Source organism: Nomascus leucogenys, chromosome 13, assembly GCF_006542625.1.
Source record: "Nomascus leucogenys isolate Asia chromosome 13, Asia_NLE_v1, whole genome shotgun sequence".
NCBI lineage: Eukaryota > Metazoa > Chordata > Mammalia > Primates > Hylobatidae > Nomascus > Nomascus leucogenys.
Window position 1 is genome coordinate 87174073 of NC_044393.1, and position 20177 is coordinate 87194249.

At 43.2% G+C, this 20177-nt stretch overlaps 1 non-coding gene and 2 pseudogenes across 2 annotated transcripts in view; 2 read left to right on the forward strand and 1 right to left on the reverse strand.

The window, feature by feature from the left end:
- The window catches only part of LOC100583029, a 104278-nt pseudogene that overhangs the window by 48889 nt on the left and 35212 nt on the right, over positions 1-20177 (forward strand). The gene's annotated exons all lie outside the window — the stretch shown is intronic.
- LOC115838162 lies at positions 4903-5031 on the forward strand (annotated as a pseudogene).
- Positions 17954-18085, reverse strand: LOC115838132. Its single transcript, XR_004033175.1, has one exon. It is a non-coding gene; the product is annotated as a small nucleolar RNA SNORA51 (small nucleolar RNA).

Below are 20177 nucleotides of genomic sequence, written 5' to 3' on the forward strand. Positions count from 1 at the left end.
TTAAAATAATTTAATAGGGGGCAGTTAGACAGGGGTGGCTCTGAAGTCCTAGGTTCCTACATGAGCAAAACAAAACCTAACGCAAATACATCTGTTTGTGTGTTTGTTTGTCTGTGTGTTTGTTTGTTTAAATAGAGACAGAGTCTCAGTATGTTCCCCAAGCTGGTCTTGAACTCCTGGACTCAAGTGATCCTCCCAATTCAGCCTCCCAAGTAGCCAGGACTACCGGCATAAGCCACTGCACTGGGCTCTCTTTTGTAAGTGACTAGCTTAAAGGAAAATGAAACTGAAGCTTAACCACTCTGAAACTGCCATCTAACCTCAAACTCGAACTACTTTCCACTGGAATGATCCAAATATGGCTACTGCTCCACTTTCACCTACCAAATATTTTCTTGCCCTGGTTCCACATTTACCTTATAAAAGCCTTTCACTCCTGCATCTTCTGTCCGGCGCTGTGGTCTGGAGCTGTCCAACCCACGCACTGCTGTTTGTTCAAGTAAACTCTTTAAAATTTTAATGTGACAGCCGAGCACAGTGGCTCATGCCTGTAATCCCAGCACTTTGGGAGGCAAAGGCGGGTGGATCACCTGAAGTCAGGAGTTCGAAACCAGCCTGGCCAACATGGTGAAACCTCGTCTCTACTAAAAATACAAAAATTGGCCAGGCATGGTTGTGCAAGCCTGTAATCCCAGCTATTCAGGAGGCTGAGGCAGGAGAATCACTTGAACCCAGGAGGTTGCAGTGAGCCGAGATGGCACCACTGCACTCCAGCCTGGGTGACAGAGTGAGACTCTGTCTAAAATAAAATAAAATAAAATAAAATTTTAATCTGCCTCAGTTTATCTTTTAACATTTCTGAAATCAAAGTGCCTAAAAGGAGTCCAGGTGGGTATGTGGAAGCAAGAGGGAGTTAATGACAATGGATTCACAATGCTGAAGCTCAGAAATTCTGGGAATTTGAGGCCCCAGGACACCCCATAGATGGGGTGCAGGTGGGTCAAAAAAACAGGAGAATTGCTAGAGTCTGTTTGTAAAGTAGTGGGATGAAGCAGGAAGGCCAGAGCCAAAACAACGATGACTCCTGTGTACAGAGCTGGCCTGCATGGGAGCCGCTGCATAGCCATGGCTCAGAGCTACCTGGCAGAGAGTGACTCAGAGATGGAAAGAACCCCAAACTCCTATTCTGAGTCACCTGAAGATGGTGGAACTTGGAAAGTCATCCTTAGACCTCGGCTGAGCCTGAGTCCTGCATAGGGTGACCCCAAAATGAAATCAATAGGAAGATATTATGACCAGAAACATGCAGGCCTGTCAGATTTTCATTCTGATAGTGTGATATTAGGTTTCTGCCTATAGGTCCTGGCTCATAACTCCCAGAACCCTTGTTTCAGCAAACAGAATCTTGCTCTCTGGCCGGGCGCAGTGGCTCACGCCTGTAATCCCAGCACTTTGGGAGGCCGAGGCGGGCGGATTACCTGAGGTCAGGAGTTTGAGATCAACCTAGGTAACACGGTGAAACCCTGTCTCTACTAAAAATACAAAATTAGCCGGGCGTAGTGGCACATGCCTGTAATCCCAGCTACTCAGGAGGCTGAGGCAGGAGAATTGCTTGAACCTGGGAGGCGGAGGATGCGGTGAGCCGAGATCGCACCATTGCACTCCAGCCTGGCAACAAGAGTAAATCTCTGTCTCACCAAAGAAAAAAAAAAAAGCCAGAATCTTGCTCTCTGACCTTCTCCTGACCTCTTTGCACCTGCCCAAGGCAGAACTCTCATGTGACTATGGGTCATGAGACCTTCATTTCAGAAGGGGTTCTGCCCTGTACTCTCGAAGAAGGAATACTGCCCATGGAGGCCAAGAAGAATCTGAACAGACAGGCCTTATTGGGTTTGGATCATACCCTGTTATTCAATCACATCTCTACATGGCTGTCAATCATGCGTATCCAATGAAGTCTTCATAAAAGGCCCAAGAGGACTGGGTTCGGAGAACCTCCAGATACCTGAAAATATGGAGGTTCCTAGAGGGTGATGAACCCAGGGAAGCCTGGAAGTTCTGCACCCCTTCTCACATGCCTTTCCCTATGCATCTCTCCATCTGTACCCTTTGTAAGAACCTCCATAATACACCAGTACCTGTAAATGTTTCCCTGAGTTCTGTGTACTGCTCTAGCAAATTAAATGAACCCGAAGAGGGGGCTGCGGAAACCCCAACTTGAAGCTGATGGGTCAGAATTTTCCAGAGGCCTGAACTTGCAACTGGTGTCTGAAGAAAGTCAGGGTGGGGGCACACAGTCTTGTGGGACTGAGCCCTGAACGTGTGGGATCTGAAGCCATCTCCAGGAAGATAGCACCAAAAGCGACTTGAATTAAAAGACACTCAGCTGGTGTCTGTTTCTTAGGGTATGGGGGAAAACCCACGCACATTTAGTCGCAGAAGTCTTCTCTGTTGTGGTGGTGGTGGTGTGAGGAAAAATGATTTGAGTTTTTCAAACAAATATGTAAAGAGTTTGGAAGTCATCACTCCCATCCTTAAAACAAGAAAAGACGCTGTACAGACTAAAATTCAGCAATTCTTCTCAGAACCATCAGAGAACTTAGGTCACAGAGCAAACTCCCACATCAAAAGCTGGAGAGACAGGTGAATCACAGCTTACTAGGAGCAGAAGCTGACAGAGATGAAGCCTGTGGGAACATTTAAACTGTAACTAAGTGCTGGAGGTTGAGTGTGGACCAGTCTGCGAGTTAAAAACTATAATGGGCTCAATCTCAGGCGCACCGCCCCCCCCGCCCCCGCTCCCCGCGCCCTCCCGCCCCAGATACTTTCATGAGTTTTCCTCCGGAAGTCCCATTAGGTTCTTATAATGAAGAAAACAGAAAAATCTCCTCATGTGTAGGGCAGGCAGAGAGAAGAAGTAACCACTTTTAAATAAGCCCAGAAAATTCTGTTCTCCATAACAAAAACCTTCTCTCAAAAGAAACTACTTTGTTTAAGCCTTATCTGATCTTCTGAAACAATAAGCAATTAAGCCACTTTTAGCTTCCTATCTCATATAAAGGGAGGGAAAAAGCTAAAACTCTTCCCAAAGTCACAAGCCAGGGACAAAGAGAGAGAAAAAGAAAGAAAGAGAGAAAGAAAAGAAAGGAGGAAAGAAAGAAAGAAAAGGAAGGAAGGAAGGAAGGAAGAGAGAGAGAGAGAAAGAAAGAAAGAAGGGAGGGAGGAAGGAAGGAAGGAAAAAGAAGGAAGGAAGGAAGGAAGGAAGGAAGGAAGGAAGGAAGGAAGGAAGGCAGGCAGGAGGCAGGCAGGCAGGCAGGCAGGCAGGCAGGCTGAATCATGATTATAGGATGCTTCTTCTCCATAGTACCTTACCACCACATCAATAGGGTTCCAGTACAGTAACAGTAGATTATAACAGAGAGATAAAAGACACAAGCTCTATTAAAGAAGGAGATTCTAGGGAAACCCAAAGGCAACAGGAAAGACAAAAACAAGAACACTAGAGAAAACTGAAGTCTCTGACACTTATAACTACAGCAAACATTAAACACAGCCTAGCCAGATAAACATAAAGCCTCAAACTAAAGGCCCACTTACCTCAGCTCCTATTACCCAATACGTTATGTTCAGCATTCAACAAAAAAATTACAAAGCAGAAAAAAAGGCAAGAAAGTTTACAGTTTGAATAGGCAAAGCAAGCATTAGAACCAGACGCAGACATGGCAGATTTGGGAATTCTCAGGCAGATATTTTAAATAATTATGATTAATATGCTAAGTGCTCTAAAGGAAAACGTGAACTACATGCAAAAACAGATGGGTAACTAATTGATCGCAGCCAGTTACAGATTTCTTTGTTCCTTCTCCACTCCTACTGCTTTATTCGACTACCATTTAAAAAATAATTAAAAAAAAAAAAGATGGATGAGAAGAAAAGAAAGGAAGCTGGGTGTGGTAGCTCACACTTGTAATCCAAGCACTTTGGAGGTTGAGGCAGGAGGATCACTTGAGGCCAGCAGTTTGAGAACTAGCCTGAGCAATAGAGTGAGACTGTCTCTACAAACAATTGAAACAAAAATTTTTCAAGTAAAAAAGAAAAAAGGAAGGAAGAAAGAGATGGAGGAAAGGAGAAAGGAAGGAAGAAGAGAGAGAGAAAGGGAGAAAGAAAATAAAGAAAATTCAAGGCCAGGCAACATGGCTCATACCTGTAATCATAACGCTTTGGGAGACGGAGGCAGGTGGATGGCTTGAGCTCAGGAGTTTGAGGTCAGCCTGGGAAACATGGTGAAACCCCGTCTCTACCAAAAATTAAAAAAAAATTTGCCAGGCATAGTGGTACACGCCTGTAGTCCCAGCTACTTGGGGGAGGCTGAGGCAGGAGTATTGCTTCAACTTGGGAGGTCAAGGCTATAGTGATCTGAGATGGCACTACTGCACTCCAGCCTGGGTGACAAAGTGAGACCTGTCTCAATAAATAAATAAATAAGAAAATTCAAGCTGAGCACGGTGGCTCACGCCTATAATCCCAGCACTTTTGGAGGCTGAGGTGGGTGGATCACCTGAGGTCGGGAGTTCACCATCAGCCTGACCAACGTGCAGAAACTCTGACTCTACCAAAAAATACAAAATTAGCTGGGCGTGGTAGCACATGCCTGTAATCCCAACTACTCGGGAGGCTAAGGCAGAAGAATCACTTGAACCCAAGAGGTGGAGGTTGCAGTGAGCCGAGATAGCACCATTGTGCTCCAGCCCGGGCAACAAGAGTGAAACTCCATATAAAAAAAAAAGAAAAAGAAAATTCAATTTGGGGAAAACAAACAAAAACAGATGGATAAAGTAGGCAGAAAGATGAAACCCTTAAGAAAGAATCAAAAGGAAATGTTAGAAATAAAAAAACACGGTAATCTTTTTGTAATTCCTAAGCATGATGGTTGATTTGGCTCTCACACTTGATGACTGGGCTTTCACTTGGATCTGTGAGACGTGCCTCCCTCAACCCTCGCTGCGAAGTCAGCACATTAACTGACAGAAATGAAAAGCGAAAAATATAAAACATTGTAGCAAATATGAAGAATGCTTTTGATGGGTTCATTGTTGGACTGGACACAGCCGAAGAATCAATGAGGTTGAAGATACTGATACAACCTTCCAAAACTGAAATGCAAAGAGTAAAATAAATAAATAGATAAAACCCCAAATATTCAAGAACTGTGGGACAATTACAAAAGGTGTAACACGCAAAATGGGAACACTAGAAGGAGAAGAGAAAGAAGCAAAATATGTACAGAGGCCTTTTTTTTTTCTTTTTTGACACAGGATCTCACTCTGTTGCCCAAGCTGGAGTTCAGTGGCATGATCATGGCTCACTGCAGCCTCCACCTCCCAGGCTTTAGCAATCCTCCCACCTCAGTCCCCAAGTAGCTGGACAGGCGTGTGCCACCACGCCCTGACAATTTGTGTATTTTTTGTAGAGATGGGCTTTTGCCACATTGTCTAGGCTAGTCTCAAACTCCTGGACTCAAGCAATCTGCCTGCCTCAGCCTCCCAGAGTGCAAGGATTACAGGCGTGAGCCACCACACCTAGCCTAAAAGAAATATTTAAAGTACTAATGGCTGAGAAATGTCTGGAATTAATGATAGACACCAAGCCACAGAGAACACCAAGCAAGATAAATAGCAAAAATCTGTACCTGCAGGAAACAAGACAACTAAAAAAGCCAAAGGAAAACAATTCCTTACCTACAGAGGAACAAAGATAAAGATTATGTTAGACTTTCTTTCAGAAACCACAAAAGCAAGGCTGGGTATGGTGGCACACGCCTGTAGTTCCATCTACTCCGGAGGCTGAGGCAGGAGGATTGCTTGGATCACTTAAGTCCAAGAGTTCAAGGCTGTAGTGAGCTATGACTGCATCACTGTACTCCAGTCTGGGCAACAGAATGAAACCTTGTCTCCAAATTGAAGAAGAAAGAGACGAGAAGAGAGAGAAGAGAAGAAGAGAAGAGAAGAGGAGAGGAGAGGAGAGGAGAGGAAAGGAGAGGAGAAGAGTAGCGAAGAGAAACCACATGGCTGGGTGTGGTGGCTCATGCCTGTAATCCCAGCACTTTGGGAGGCCAAGGCAGGCAGATCACCTGAGGTCAGGAGTTTGAGACCAGCCTGGCCAACATGACGAAAGCCCGTCTCTACTAAAAACACAAAAAGTAGCTGGGCGTGGTGGCACACATCTGTAATCCCAGCTACTCAAGAGGGTGAGGCAGGAGAATTGGTTGAACCCGCAAGGCGGAAGTTGCTGTCAGCCGAGATCATGCCACTGCACTCCATCCCGGGTGACAGAGCGAGACTCTGAGAAAAGAAGGAAGGAAGGAAGGAGGGAGGGAGGGAGGGAAGAAGGAAGGAAGGAAGGAAGGAAGGAAGGAAGGAAGGAGTGGAGTGAAATATTTAAAGTGTTGATACAACTATAATTTGTCCATTTACAATTTTAAAAACATGGATGGGTGCAGTGGCTCACGGCTGTAATCCCAGCACTTTGGGGGGCCAAGGTGGGTGGATCACCTGAGGTCTCTACTAAAAATACAAAAATTATCCGGGCATGGTGGTGGACACCTGTAGCCCACCTACTCGAGAGGCTGAGACAGGACAATCACTTGAACCCGGGAGGTGGAGGTTGTAGTGAGCCAAGATCGTGCCACTGTACTCCAGCCTGGGCAACAGAGCGAGACTCCATCTCAAAAAAAAAAAGTATATATATATATATATATATATAAACTTAAAAATAAATAAAATGGTGAAAGCACAAAACCAATAATCTAAAATTCTGTATCCAGTAATATTATCCTTCAAAAATGGAAAGAGAAATAAACACTGTCTCAGCTAAACAATAAAAGAATTTGATGTCTGTAGATCTATGTTATATGAAATATCTTTTTAAAGTTTTTCAGAGACAAGGGAAATTATTTAGGACAGAAACTCAGGTTCACATAAAGAATGGAAAAGCCATCAGAGAACGAATAAATGAAAGATAAAATCTTTAAGTTTTCATACTCTTATTGGTCTAATAATTATTGTTCAAAATAATAATAGCAATTTGATAATAATTTGATTATAATGTATGGATAAGTGAAATGAGTGATAACAATGTTTTAAGGGAAGAAAGGAACTAGGAATACTTTATTATAATGCATCTGCACTACCTGTGAAGTGGCATAGTATTAATTAACAGTGGACTTAGTCGTAAATGTACAGTGTAAATTCTAGGGCAACCAGTGAAAAAAATGTAAAAGTGTAATATTATGCTAAGAGAGAATAGAAAATGGAATCATATAAAATATTCCATTAAAACCAAGCAGGTAGTAAAAGAGGGAAGACAAAGAAAAAGACAAAGTGCAACAAGTATAAAACAGTTATAAATATGGTAGATATTAATCCAACTATTTCAATAATCACTTTAAATGTGAATGGTCTAAATATACCAATGAAAAGACAGACAGAGTGGATCAAAAAACAAGATCCAATTATATGTTGTGTGCAAGAAACTCACTTTAAAAATAAAGACATAGATTAAAAGTAAAAAGAGAAAGATATACCATGCTAACACTAACCAAAAGAAAAGTAGAGTAACTATATTAATTTCAGATAAAAGACTTCAGAATAAGAAAATTTATCAAGAATAAACAGGAGTATTACCTAACAATGGAAGACTCAATTCTTTAAGAAGAATAATAATCCTCAATGTGTATGCACCAAACAACAGAATCAATATCCTTGAAGCAAAATCTGATAGCACTGCAAGGAGAAATAGACAAATCCACCTCTATTATAATTGGAGACTTCAACACCCCCTTATCAGTAACTGACAAATCCAGCAGGCAGAAAATTAGTAAAGATATACCTGAAGTGAACAGCACCACGAATCAACTGGATCTAATTGACATGTATGAAATATGTCATCCAACAACAACAGAAAACACATTTTCTCAAGGTCACATGGAACATTCACAAATATAGACCACATTCTGGGCTATAAAACAGATCTCAACAAACTTAAAAGGATAGAAAACAGAGAGAGTATGCTGTGAGACCACAATGGAATTAAACTAGAAATCAATAACGGAAAGATAAAGCTAGGTATGGTGATATGCACCTGTAGTACCAGCTATTCTAGAGGCTGAGGTGTGAGTATTGCTCAAGCCCAAGGATTCAAGCCCAGCCTGGGCAATATAGCAAGACTCCCTCTCTTAAAAAAATAACAGAAAGGTAGCTGAAAAATCCTGAAATATTTGGATATTAAGGCACACACTTCTAAATAACAAATGAGTCAAAGAAAGTCTTAAGAGAAATTTTGAAGTATTTTGAATTAAATGAAAATGAAACAGCATTAAATGTCCTCCCATCCTGAGAAAGTTAGGACAGTACTCTGCCCCTACCCTTGAAGAAGACTGAAAAGTAACTCTCTGAAGACATTGCTTTGCACTCTGAACTCAGACACCAGGCAGAGTTGAGGATGCTAGCTGAATAAGGGGAACTAAGTAATATTCCACATACCACATATTTGGTACCATCTCCCAGCCTCCCTCTCCTACTTGTCTTTCAGAATAATAGTAACCAGGGATATACCCCTTCAGTAGACAGAATAATGGCCCCACAAGGATGTCCACATCCTAATCCACAGGACCTGTGAACGTGTTATGTTACATGGTAAGGTGAAATGAAGGTTGCTAATAAACCCTGGATGATCTGAATCCGTCCAGTGTGATCACAGAGGTCCTAATAAGTGACAGAAGGAGGGAAGGAGTATAGAACATGAGAAAGACTCCACTGGCCATTGCTGTCTTTGAAGATGGAAGGGGACCACAGCCAAGAAATGTGGAGCAACCTTTAGCTGGAAAAGGCAAGAAAACAGATGCGTCCTAGAGCCTCCAGGGAGGAACACAGTCCTGCAACCCCTTGATTTTAGCCCAGTGAGACTTGCATCCAACCTCTCACCTCAGGACTGTAGGATAATACATTTCTACTGTGTTAAGCGATACACTTATGTTCATTTGTTACAGTAGCAACAGAGAACTTACACAGCCCCCAATCCAGAACGTATAGGCTTCCTCACCTTCAACACCGACCAGTCCACAGGAAATTCATACAGATCAATATTGGCACCTGGAGTCTCCTGGAAAATAGCCAATGGCCCTCCCTGATCATCCTATAGTGAAATCTCCTTTTTAAAATCTACACTCAGCCACACAGTGTCTAAATCTGAAATATAAATGAACACCTAAGGATCAGTCGACACTTGGAAAAAGCTTTTGACATCAAAGAGATCCCAACAAACACAGGGAAGGAATTGGATGGAAAAAGAGACAATGCCGGTGAAAAATGACTTTAAAAACATAATTGAGAGTAGCTGTAGTGGCTTATGCCTGTTATCCCAACTAATCAGCAAGCTGAGATGGGAGGATGGCCTGAGGCTGAGAGTTTGAAGCTACAGTGAGTTATGATCATGTCACTGGACTCCAACCTGGAAAACAGAGTAAGGCTCATCTCTAAAACAATAAAAATTAAATAAAGAATAAAAACCATAATTGATATCCTCAAAGAGAAAAGAGAAGATATTGAATCTATGAAATGGGATGCTGAGGTAACCCCAAGGATGAGATTATCAAATCGAACTCATAAGAATCAGAATCTTAGCCAGTATCAAAATTTACTAATTGGGCCAGGTGCAGTGGCTCATGCCTGTAATCCCAGGACTTTAGGAGGCCCAGGCAGGAGGATCACTTGAGCCCAGGAGTTCAAGACCAGTCTGGGCAATATAGTGAAATTTCATCTCTACAAAAAATAAAAATAAATTAGCCAGGTGTGGTGGCATGTGCCTATGGTCCCAGCTACTCAGAAGACTGAGATGGGAGGGTCACTTGAGCCAGGGAGGTGGAGGCTGTAATGGGCCACGTTTGTGCCACACACTCAAGCCTGGGCAACAGATCTAGACTCTGTCTCAAAACAAACAAATAAACCAACAAAAAACCTAATTATTCAAAGGATACAGGTGATCATGACACGTAGGCAAAACCTGGAAAAGTCTGAAATGACCAGTGCGGATCCCCATTCCTTCCTTGCCATTTTATAACATTCTCTAGCCCAGGGTTAACATGTAAGGTTCTTTTTTTTTTTTTTTTTTTTGCACACAAAAACAATAAACATTTTCTAAAAATACATACAAACAAAAAGATGCGTATCAAACATATTAGGAAGGTTGCACATGGGAAGTCGGGGAATAGAAATGGGGGGTGGGAATTAAAATAAATGAGAGAGGGACTTTATATGGATCAGTGATAATAACTCAATCCTCTATTTGACAAAGAAGAAGGAGAAGGAAGAGGAAGAAAAAGAAAGTGGGATAAAGGATCAGAAAGGGAGGAAAATAGAAAAAATTAGAGTATGACTCCAGCGTAGACCTGTTTTGTTGTCACTGAGTTGGTTGGTTGGTTTGTCTGTTGCATTTTTCGTATGTTTCGCCATGTTGGCCAGACTGGTCTCGAATCCCTAGCCTGAAGTGATCAACCCGCCTCGACCCCCCAGAGTGCAGGGACCACAGGCGTGAGCCACCACGTCCAGCCCCCACATTGTTTCTGGCCTCCGTGGTAGACCTCCCAGACGGGGCGGTCAAGCAGAGGTGCTCCCCACATCCCAGACGGGGCGGCCAGGCAGAGACGCTCCTCACTTCCCAGATGGGGCGGCCGGGCAGAGGTGTTCCTCACTTCTTCCCAGACGGGGCGGCCGGGCAGAGGCGCTCCTCACTTCCCAGATGGGGAGGCCGGGCAGAGGGGCGGCCGAGCAGAGACGCTCCCCACCTCCCAGACGGGGCGGCGGCCGGGCAGGGGCTGCAATCCCAGCACCCTGGTAGGCCAAGGCAGGCGGCTGGGAGGCCGAGGCTGCCGCGAGCCAAGACCACGCCACCGCACTCCAGCCGGGCAACACCGAGCACCGAGTGAGCGAGACTCCGTCTGCAGTCCCAGCACCTTGGGAGGCCGAGGCGGGCAGAGCACTCGGCGTCAGGAGCTGGAGACCAGCGTGGCCAACATGGCGAAACCGCGCCTGCAGCCAAAGGAGAAAAAGCAGGCAGCGGGGGTGGCGCGCGCCGGCAGTCCCAGGCAGTCCACGGTGCAGGGCAGCAGCGAGCCGAGTAGATTGCAGCCCGGGCCACAGAGGGAAAAGGAAGAAAAGAAAGAGAGAAAGAGAGAGAGAGAGAGAGAGAGAAAGAGAAACATGTAAGGTTCTAAGTAGCATATATAAGGCATCTATTACACAAATAGAGTTATTTTATTGACAAAAATCTTCTTTTTATACTCTTAAAGTTACATAGCAGACACTGACATTTTCAAGTGGGCCATGCCTCCATGTATGCATGGATTCCAGAATTGCACAACAAGAGCAACCTGGCCAGACCAGGTACATCCTGGTAAAAGCATTCCAGAAATGAGACCTCTTTCTGCTTGTAGATGCTATTCCATTAGCTAGTTTGCAGATTTGACTTATTGCTTTCTATTTTTTTTTTTTTCCTGGCATTTCCAAGTCAAGTAGAGTAAGTTACAAACCAGTTGCTAATCCTTTTCTTCCCAGAAGGTATAAAAAGAAACATTCAGAAAGCTCTTAGAAATTAAAAATATGGGTCGGGCGCGGTGGCTCACGCCTGTAATCCCAGCACTTTGGGAGGCCGAGGCGGGTGGATCACGAGGTCAGGAGATCGAGACCACGGTGAAACCCCGTCTCTACTAAAAATACAAAAAATTAGCCGGGCGTGGTGGTGGGCGCCTGTAGTCCCAGCTACTCCGGAGGCTGAGGCAGGAGAATGGCGTGAACCCGGGGGTGGAGCTTGCAGTGAGCCGAGATTGCGCCACTGCACTCCAGCCTGGGTGACAGAGCAAGACTCCGTCTCAAAAAAAAAAAAAAAAGAAAAAGAAATTAAAAATATGGAAGTGGAAGTAAATACTTCAATAGAAAGGTTGGAACATAATGCCATAGAAATCTCCCATACTGTAGAGCAAAAGGCAAAGATATGAACACAGAACAAATAACAAATACTAAAAGATCAATTTAGGATTTAAGCCAAGTAATAGGAATTCCAGAGAAAGGAAACTAAGTTTTAACATGAGAAAGTGATGCTAGACGTAACAGCAACAATTGTTTCCAACTAAGGAAAGCCAATTTCCAGATCAAAAGGAGTCCCCCAGAAACAAGCACTACAAATAAGAGGGAAACTACACCAAGGCTCATTGCAATGACGTTTCAGAATACCAGGCACAAAAAGAAGACCCTTAGAACTTGCAGAGAAGGGTAAAAAAAACACAGCAAGTACAAAGAATCAGGAATCAGGCTGGCATCAAATTTCAATGGCAACACTGAAATCTAGAAAACGATGAAGCAATGACTTCAGAATTCATAGCAGAAATCATTTGCAGCCTACAGACAAAAATATATATATATATTAATCCAATGTGAGGACAGAATACAAACTTTTTTCTTTACATGCCAAATCTCTATAAGCACTGGAACACAGCCCCTACCCAAACAAGGGAGAATAGTAAGGAAAATAAGACATAGGATTTAATAAACAGAGAGTCTAGCACAGAGGAGAGATAATGGAAATTCTGAAAATGATGGTTAGGAGAACTTTCTCCGTCACCCAGGCTGGAGTCTGGAATGCAATGGTGTGATCATAGCTCACTGCAGCCTCAAACTCCTGTGACCAAGCAATCTTCCCACCTCAGCCTCCTGAGGAGCTAGGATTACAGGCACACACCACAACAGCTAATTTTTATATTTTTTTTGTAGAGACAGGGACTCACTATGTTGTTCAGACTATACTTGAACTCCTGGCCTCAAACGATCCTCCTGCCTTGGACTCCCAAAGCACTAGGATTACAGGTATGAGACACTGTACCTGGACAGACTCTTTAAAACAACAACTATAAAACAAGACTAGAAGACAAGTCATCCAGAATGGAGAGGGAGGAAGGAGGACATGAAATCCAGAACAAATATCAGCAGTGTCTCAAACTGGATGGAGGGATGAATGGATGGAGGGATGGGTATGGAGAGAGAGAGAGAAGACTAATTGATAGTTATCAACTTTTATTTTAACAGATAAGCTCTTCATTTGCATACAAATGCATTATGTATGAATTACAATAAGCAGTACATTCATATAGTTTTTAAAAACATAAAATATCTGTTTTCATCCATGTCTCCATCCATCCTGACCACCATCTTCCACACATACACATCATTATTTACTATTTTCTTTGTTGTTTGTTTGTTTGTTTTTTGAGACGGAGTCTCACTCTGTCACCCAGACTGGAGTGCAGTGGTGCGATCTCGGCTCACTGCAAGCTCCACCTCCCGGGTTCACGCCATTCTCCTGCCTCAGCCTCCCGAGTAGCTGGGACTACAGGCACCAGCACCACGCCTGGCTAATTTTTTGTATTTTTAGTAGAGAAAGGGTTTCACCGTGTTAGCCAGAATGGTCTCGATCTCCTGACCTCATGATCCACCCGCCTCAGCCTCCCAAAGTGCTGGGATTACAGGCGTGAGCCACCACGCCCGGCCTACTATTTTCTTTTTAAAGTTCCTTAATGTGACAAATAATTTGATATACTCCTGACGTTATATATGTATATCTCTAGGATAAATGCTCATCAGTAGGAGTTTCAGGTCACAGAATAAATGCATTTGTAATTTGGGGGATATTGCCAAATTGCCCTACGTAGAGATTCTATTATAACATGTGCAATCACAACAGCAGTGTATGAAAGAGCCTGTTTCTCTACAGCATTGCCAAGAATGCATTGTAAAACTTTTAGATTTTGCTAATCTGAGAAGTGAAAAATGGTATATTCAGTTTAATTTGCATTCATCTAATTATGAATTGGATTTAACGTCTTTTCATAAACGTTTTAACATTCGTATTTCTTTTTTGTGAAATGTCTTTTCATGTCTTCCACTCTTATTCTATCAGGTCACTTTTTCTCACCAATTTCTGCGTGTGTGTATGTGTGTGTGCGCAAATGTATTGAGAAAAGATCTATACTTTTGGATCTTTTCTATGAGTTTGGAAACTATGTAATAGTATTGAGAATAGAGAAAGAAGACAAAGGTATTATGGTTAAAAGAGCCAAAGCCTCTTTTTCCACAATAGGGGGATGACAATAAATAATAGCTAAAATTGAAGTCAAGAAATAGCATTAGACAAACTCAGTGGCTCATGCCTGTAATCCCAGCACTTTAGGAGACTGAGGCGGAAGGATCACTTGGGGCCTGAAGTTCAAGCCTAGCTTGGGGAACATAGTAAGATTCCATCTCTACAAAAAATTTAAAAATTTTAAATAGCTGAGTGGTGACACATGCCTGTAGTCCCAGCTACTTCGGAGGCTGAGACAAGAAGGTCACTTGAACTTAGGAGTTTAAGGCTGCAGTGAGCCATGATCATGCCACTGCACTCTAGCATGGGCAACAGAGTGAGACCTTGTCTCAGAAATATGTATTTTTAAAAAAATGAGGCTGGGCATGGTGGGGGGACCTCACACCTGTAATCCCAGCACTTTGGGAGGCTGAGACAGGCGGATCACAAGGTCAGGATATCAAGACCATCCTGGCTAACACGGTGAAACCCTGTCTCTACTAAAAATACAAAAAATTAGCCGGCGTGGTGGCGGACACCTGTAGTCCCAGCTACTAGGGAGGCTGAGGCAGGAGAATGGCATGAACCCAGGAGGCAGAGCTTGCAGTGAGCCAAGATTGCGCCACTGCACACTCCAGCCTGGGCAACAGAGCAAGACTCTGTTTCAAAAAAAAAAAATTAATGTTTGCATATTCCATTTTCTTAGATACAAGATTCTCTTCCTATGTTTGCTGATAGTTACTGAGAAGGAAGATTTCCCTGCTATCAAAAAACCTCAGAACCCTAATCTAGGTGTTTTCTTCCTGTAGCATTGCAAAATGCAAGTCAATAAAGAAATGAATCTGAGAGATCTAAGTATAAAAACAGCAAGATTCTTTCATAGTTTTGAGTCACTTCATTCAACCGATTCCATGGATTTTTTTCAACTTGCATTTCTAGTTCTCTGTATTAACTTCCTAGAGCTATTGTAACGAAGTACCATAAACTAGGTAGCCTAAAACAACAGAAACTCATTGTCTTACAGTTCTGGAAACTACAAGTTTTAAATTAAAGTGTCAGCAAGCCATGCTCTCCCTGAAGGCTCTAAGCGAGGATCCTGTGATCCTTCCATCCTTCCTCACCTGTTGCTAGCTTTTGATAGCTTATTGCTTGGTTTTGTTTTTGTTGTTGTTTGAGACAGGGTCATGCTCTGTCACTCAGGCTGGAGTGCAGTGGTGCAGTCACGGCTCACTGCAGCCTCAACCTGGGCTCAAGCGATCCTCCCACCTCAGCCTCTCAAGTAGCTAGGACTGCAGACGTGTGCCACCTTGTCCAGTTAGTTTATTTTTATTTTTTATAGAGACATGGTCTCACTGTGTTGTCCTGGCTGTTCTCCAACTCTTGACCTCAAGCTAACCTCTTACCTTGGCCTCCTAAAGTGCTGTGATTACAGGCATGAGCCACTGCACCCAGCCTGGGTAGTTCCTTGTTTGTTGTTCCTTAACTTGTAGACACATCACCCCAAGCCTCCATCATCACATGACGTTTTCTCCATGTCTAAATTTCCTTCTTTTTATAAGAACACCAGTCATTGGAATAGAGTCCACCCTTCTCCAGTACAACCTCATTTTATCTTGATCACATCTGCAAAGATCCTATTTCCAAACAAGATCACATTCATAGGTACCAGAGGTTAGGACTTCAACATACCTCTTTCAGGGACATTCAAATCACACACCTTCCCAGCTAGTCATTTTGTTTATTCTAATATATTTTTTTCTTCTCTTTCCCTCCAGACTTCACCTTTGCCTTCCTTCTGTGAAGCCAAAATAGGCTTTTCTGAGTAATACAACTGATTCAGGGAATACCTATTCTGAATATACCCCAACCCAGACCCACTTGTCCCAGGAAAATTGTATATCCTGTTATCCTAATCTACTTTCTCCAAGTAGGAAACCCCACAATATTTAGTAGTTGCCTATTAAATTTGATATCCAGTAATCTAGGATTACAGATGGATGGAGACATGGATGCAGTGGCTCACACCTGTAATCCCAGCACTTCAGGAGGCTGAGGTGGGTTGATCACCTGAGGTCAAAAGTTTGAGACCAGCCTGATCAATATGGTAAAACCCCATCTCTACTAAAAATACAAAAATTAGCTGGGTATGGTAGCATGTGCCTGGTAGTAGTCCCAGCTACTTGGGAGGCTGAGACAGGAGAATTGCTTGAACCCGGGAGGCGGAGGTTGCAGTGAGCCAAGATCATGCCACTGCACTCCAGCCTGGGTGACAGTGAGACTCAGTCTCAAAAAAATTAATTAATTTTAAAAATTTGATATCCAAATGATATAATGATCTCAGGACAAAAATGAACAGAAGAAATAATGCTGTGTTTGAAAGAGTACTGGGTTTGATATCAGAAAACCTGAGTTGCAATTCCGGTGCTGATACTTAAAACAGAACCAGTCTAGTTCTTCTAAATGCTAGTACAATATTCTTTTCATCATCGTAAGGCTAAAGGCTCCACCTGTGACCCAAATTCAATTCCCATACCAAGAGTGGTCCTAGATTGCACCAAATACTGCACCTAAATTTAAATGGAAACACCCAAGGAGAAGGAAAAGAAGAGAATAAAGAGGAGGAAAGGAGGAGCAAAAGAAGGAGAAGGAAAAGGAGAAAGACAGGAGGAAATTGCAAAATACAATTTCCAGAAAATCTCTTTTAACAATTTTTAAGCAGATACACAGACAAAAAGTCCCAAAAGGAAACTGTCTCTTGGAGCTTCCCTACAGATGAATGGAAAGAAGTCACTGGCAGTTACCAGCGTGTATTTCATGCTATTTTCGTTAGTGGGTGAGTCATCCATGCCGGGTAGTGAATTTCCCAGGCTTTCAAATTTAAATAGGCGTAGATAGTGCAAGGCATTCATTTTACCATAGAGTGTTTTCTCCTGTTGGTCATAAAAGGAATCCATTGTGTTATGATTAGGTCATGCTTGACCCACCTCAGGAATGTTTTCAGAGTGACAGAACATGTATTCTCAGAGATGTCTCCAAGGTTCAAGGAAGTCTGATCGGCATACTTACAAAGGCCTTCTGATCTAAGACAAGTCCTCCCCTTTTTTTGTGGGCGGGCTGTTATTGTTAATCCAGCTGCACTGGGTAATGACGCCCACCTTTTCATTCTAAACATAGAATAAGAGAGTAATTAACAAAGCCTAATCACACCAAAAGAAAATCCTGCTTTTTAAAAAAATCTTGCTTCAGAATAATTTAATTGTGCTTCACATATTTTGAACAATTTTAGACAAGAATTTAACTTACTACATGTCATTTTTCCTCCATCTGTCATAATTATTCAATAAATACATAGGCTTCAAAAATTGCATCTAAAATTATTCATGCAAGTGGTATACTTTCTGATCAAACCACTGCAGGCGGTGAGTGGTGCCATTAATCATTTTTTTCTTTCTTTCTTTTTTTTTTTTTTTTGAGACAGAGTCTTGCTCTGTCGCCCAGGTTGGAGTGCAGTGGCACAATCTCGGCTCACTGCAACCTCTGCCTCCCAGGTTCAAGTGATTCTCCTGCCTCAGCCTCTCAAAGAGCTGGGATTATAGGCACGTGCCACCACACCCAGCTAATATTTTCATATTTTTAGTAGAGACAGGGTTTCACCATGTTGGCCAGGCCGGTCTTGAACTCCTGACCTCAGGTGATCCATCCACCTCGGCCTCCCAAAGTGCTGGGATTACAGGCATGAGCCATCATGCTCGGCCTTTCTTTCTTTTTTTTTTTTTTTAATCCCCCTCCATGTCCCTCCATTGACAATACAGAGGAGTCACAGGGCCTGGGTTGAGGTGTATATGGGATAGGTTAATTCAGCCTACTCTTTCTATTTGGTTGGGGTAAGAGCACATCCTGTGCTGAGCACCAGGAGGCTAACACCACAAATCTTTGAGGCTGAAACTTACAAGATTTCAGCTCCTGAAACAACCAATCCAGGCCCAAACTGGCACTGAGCTAAGGACTCAGTTCCTACCAGTTACAGTTTGAATTTGTCACTCATATTTGACAGGTAATTATTTCTCCTCAGATTTTTTTACTTAAAGGGACCTCAGGTGAGAGACTGGGGATAAGAGAAAAGGGCAATTAGGTTATTGCTTAGCAGTTGTTACTGAATGTTAGAAATAAGAGCTAGAAGTCATAAAGAAAACCAGCACTCGAACAAAAGATTTCTCAGTAAGGCAAATTTACTTCTGCAGAAGGTGCTGCTCGCACTCCTGGCCATGGCGATAGCACACTGAGTGGGGTAGGGCAGTGGTTTTTATCCCTAACGCAGCAGCTCCTGTAGCTGTGTCCTTTCCCCATTGGCTGGAGTCCGACTGCACAATCTAAGCTGACTTGATTGGCTACTGTTTAAAATTGAATAGGGCTAACTAGGCAGGAAGGGAGAGGTTGTTTGTTATAATACAAGGCATGTCCGGGCATGTTAGGGAGCAGCAAAGGCTGGAGGGGTAGTTTTCGGCAGGAAGGGCAATTGCAGAGCAAGTAATCAGGGAAATAGATGTGAGTTACAGATTAAGGCTGGCGGGAAGGTTATTTACTGTAACTAGGGGCAAGAAGAGGTACAAAGAACGAGGAAGTTAGGCATGAAAATAGAGAACAAAGAACAGTCTGGGCGCTGTGGCTCACGCCTGTAATCCCAGCACTTTGGGAGGCCAAGGCAGGCGGATCATGAGGTCAGGAGATCAAGACCGAGATCATCCTGGCTAACACGGTGAAACCCCATCTCTACTAAAAACACAAAAAAATTAGATGGGAGTGGTGGCGGTCACCTGTAGTCCCAGCTACTCGGGAGGCTGAGGCAGGAGAATGGCGTGAACCCAGGAGGCGGAGCTTGCAGTGAGCCGAGATCGCGCCACTGCACTCCAGCCTGGGCGACAGAGCGAGACTCCGTCTCAAAAAAACAACAACAACAACAACAACAAAAAAAATATCAATTCATTTTTGTTTTTGTTTTTGTTGTTGTTGTTTGTTTTTTTGTGACAGGGTATCCCTCTGTTGCCCAGCTCACTGCAACTTCCGCATCCAGAGCTCAAGCCATCCTACCACCTCAGCCTCCTGAGTAACTGGGACTACAAGCACTCACCACCATGCCCAGCTGATTTTTGTATTTTTTTGGTACAGATGAGGTTTCACCATGTTGCCCAGGCTTGAACCCCTAAGCTCAAGTGATCCGCCTGCCTGGGCCTCTTAAAGTTCTGGGATTACAAGCATGAACCACTGCACCCAGCCAAGTAATATATTTTAATTGTTTCTATTTTTTTTTTTGGAGACTGAGTCTTGCTCTGTCACCCAGCCTGGATCTTGTCTCACTGCAATCTCTGCCTCCTGGGTTCAAGCGATTCTCCTGCCTCAGCCTCCCAAGTAGCTGGGATTACAGGCTCACGCCACCATGCCTGGCTAATATTTTTGTATTATTAGTAGAGGCAAGGTTTCTCCATGTTGGCCAGGCTGGTCTCAAACTCCTGACTTCGTGATCCGCCTGCCTTGGCCTCCCAAAGTGCTGAGATTACAGGCGTCAGCCATCGCGCCTGGCCTTTAACTGTTTCTTCATAAGAAATTGTTTAGACCAGAAATGTAATTAAATTACAAGGCAAATGCCCTAAAGAGAAACTTATGCAGGGTCCCTTCCTTTCAAGGAAACGACTCCCCCTCAAAAGGCAGATCGCGCCACATACAGCAGCTACCTGTTAAAAAGAAATAAAAACATCGTCTTTCGTTTTATAATAATCAATAAAAAGTATTTACATTGTCAATCAAAGAAAATGATGAGAAAAGTCTCCATCATTTTTGGAGATTTATTTGCCAAAGTTAAGGACGTGCCCGGGAGACAGGTCTATGTCTTTCTCCGAAGATGATTTGAGGGCTCCAAATTTAAAGAGAAAAGGGCAGGATATTGAGAAGCACGGAATTTTCACATCAACAAAAGAGGGCAGAGGAAAAATGTGGGAATCTGCATTTTACATAAG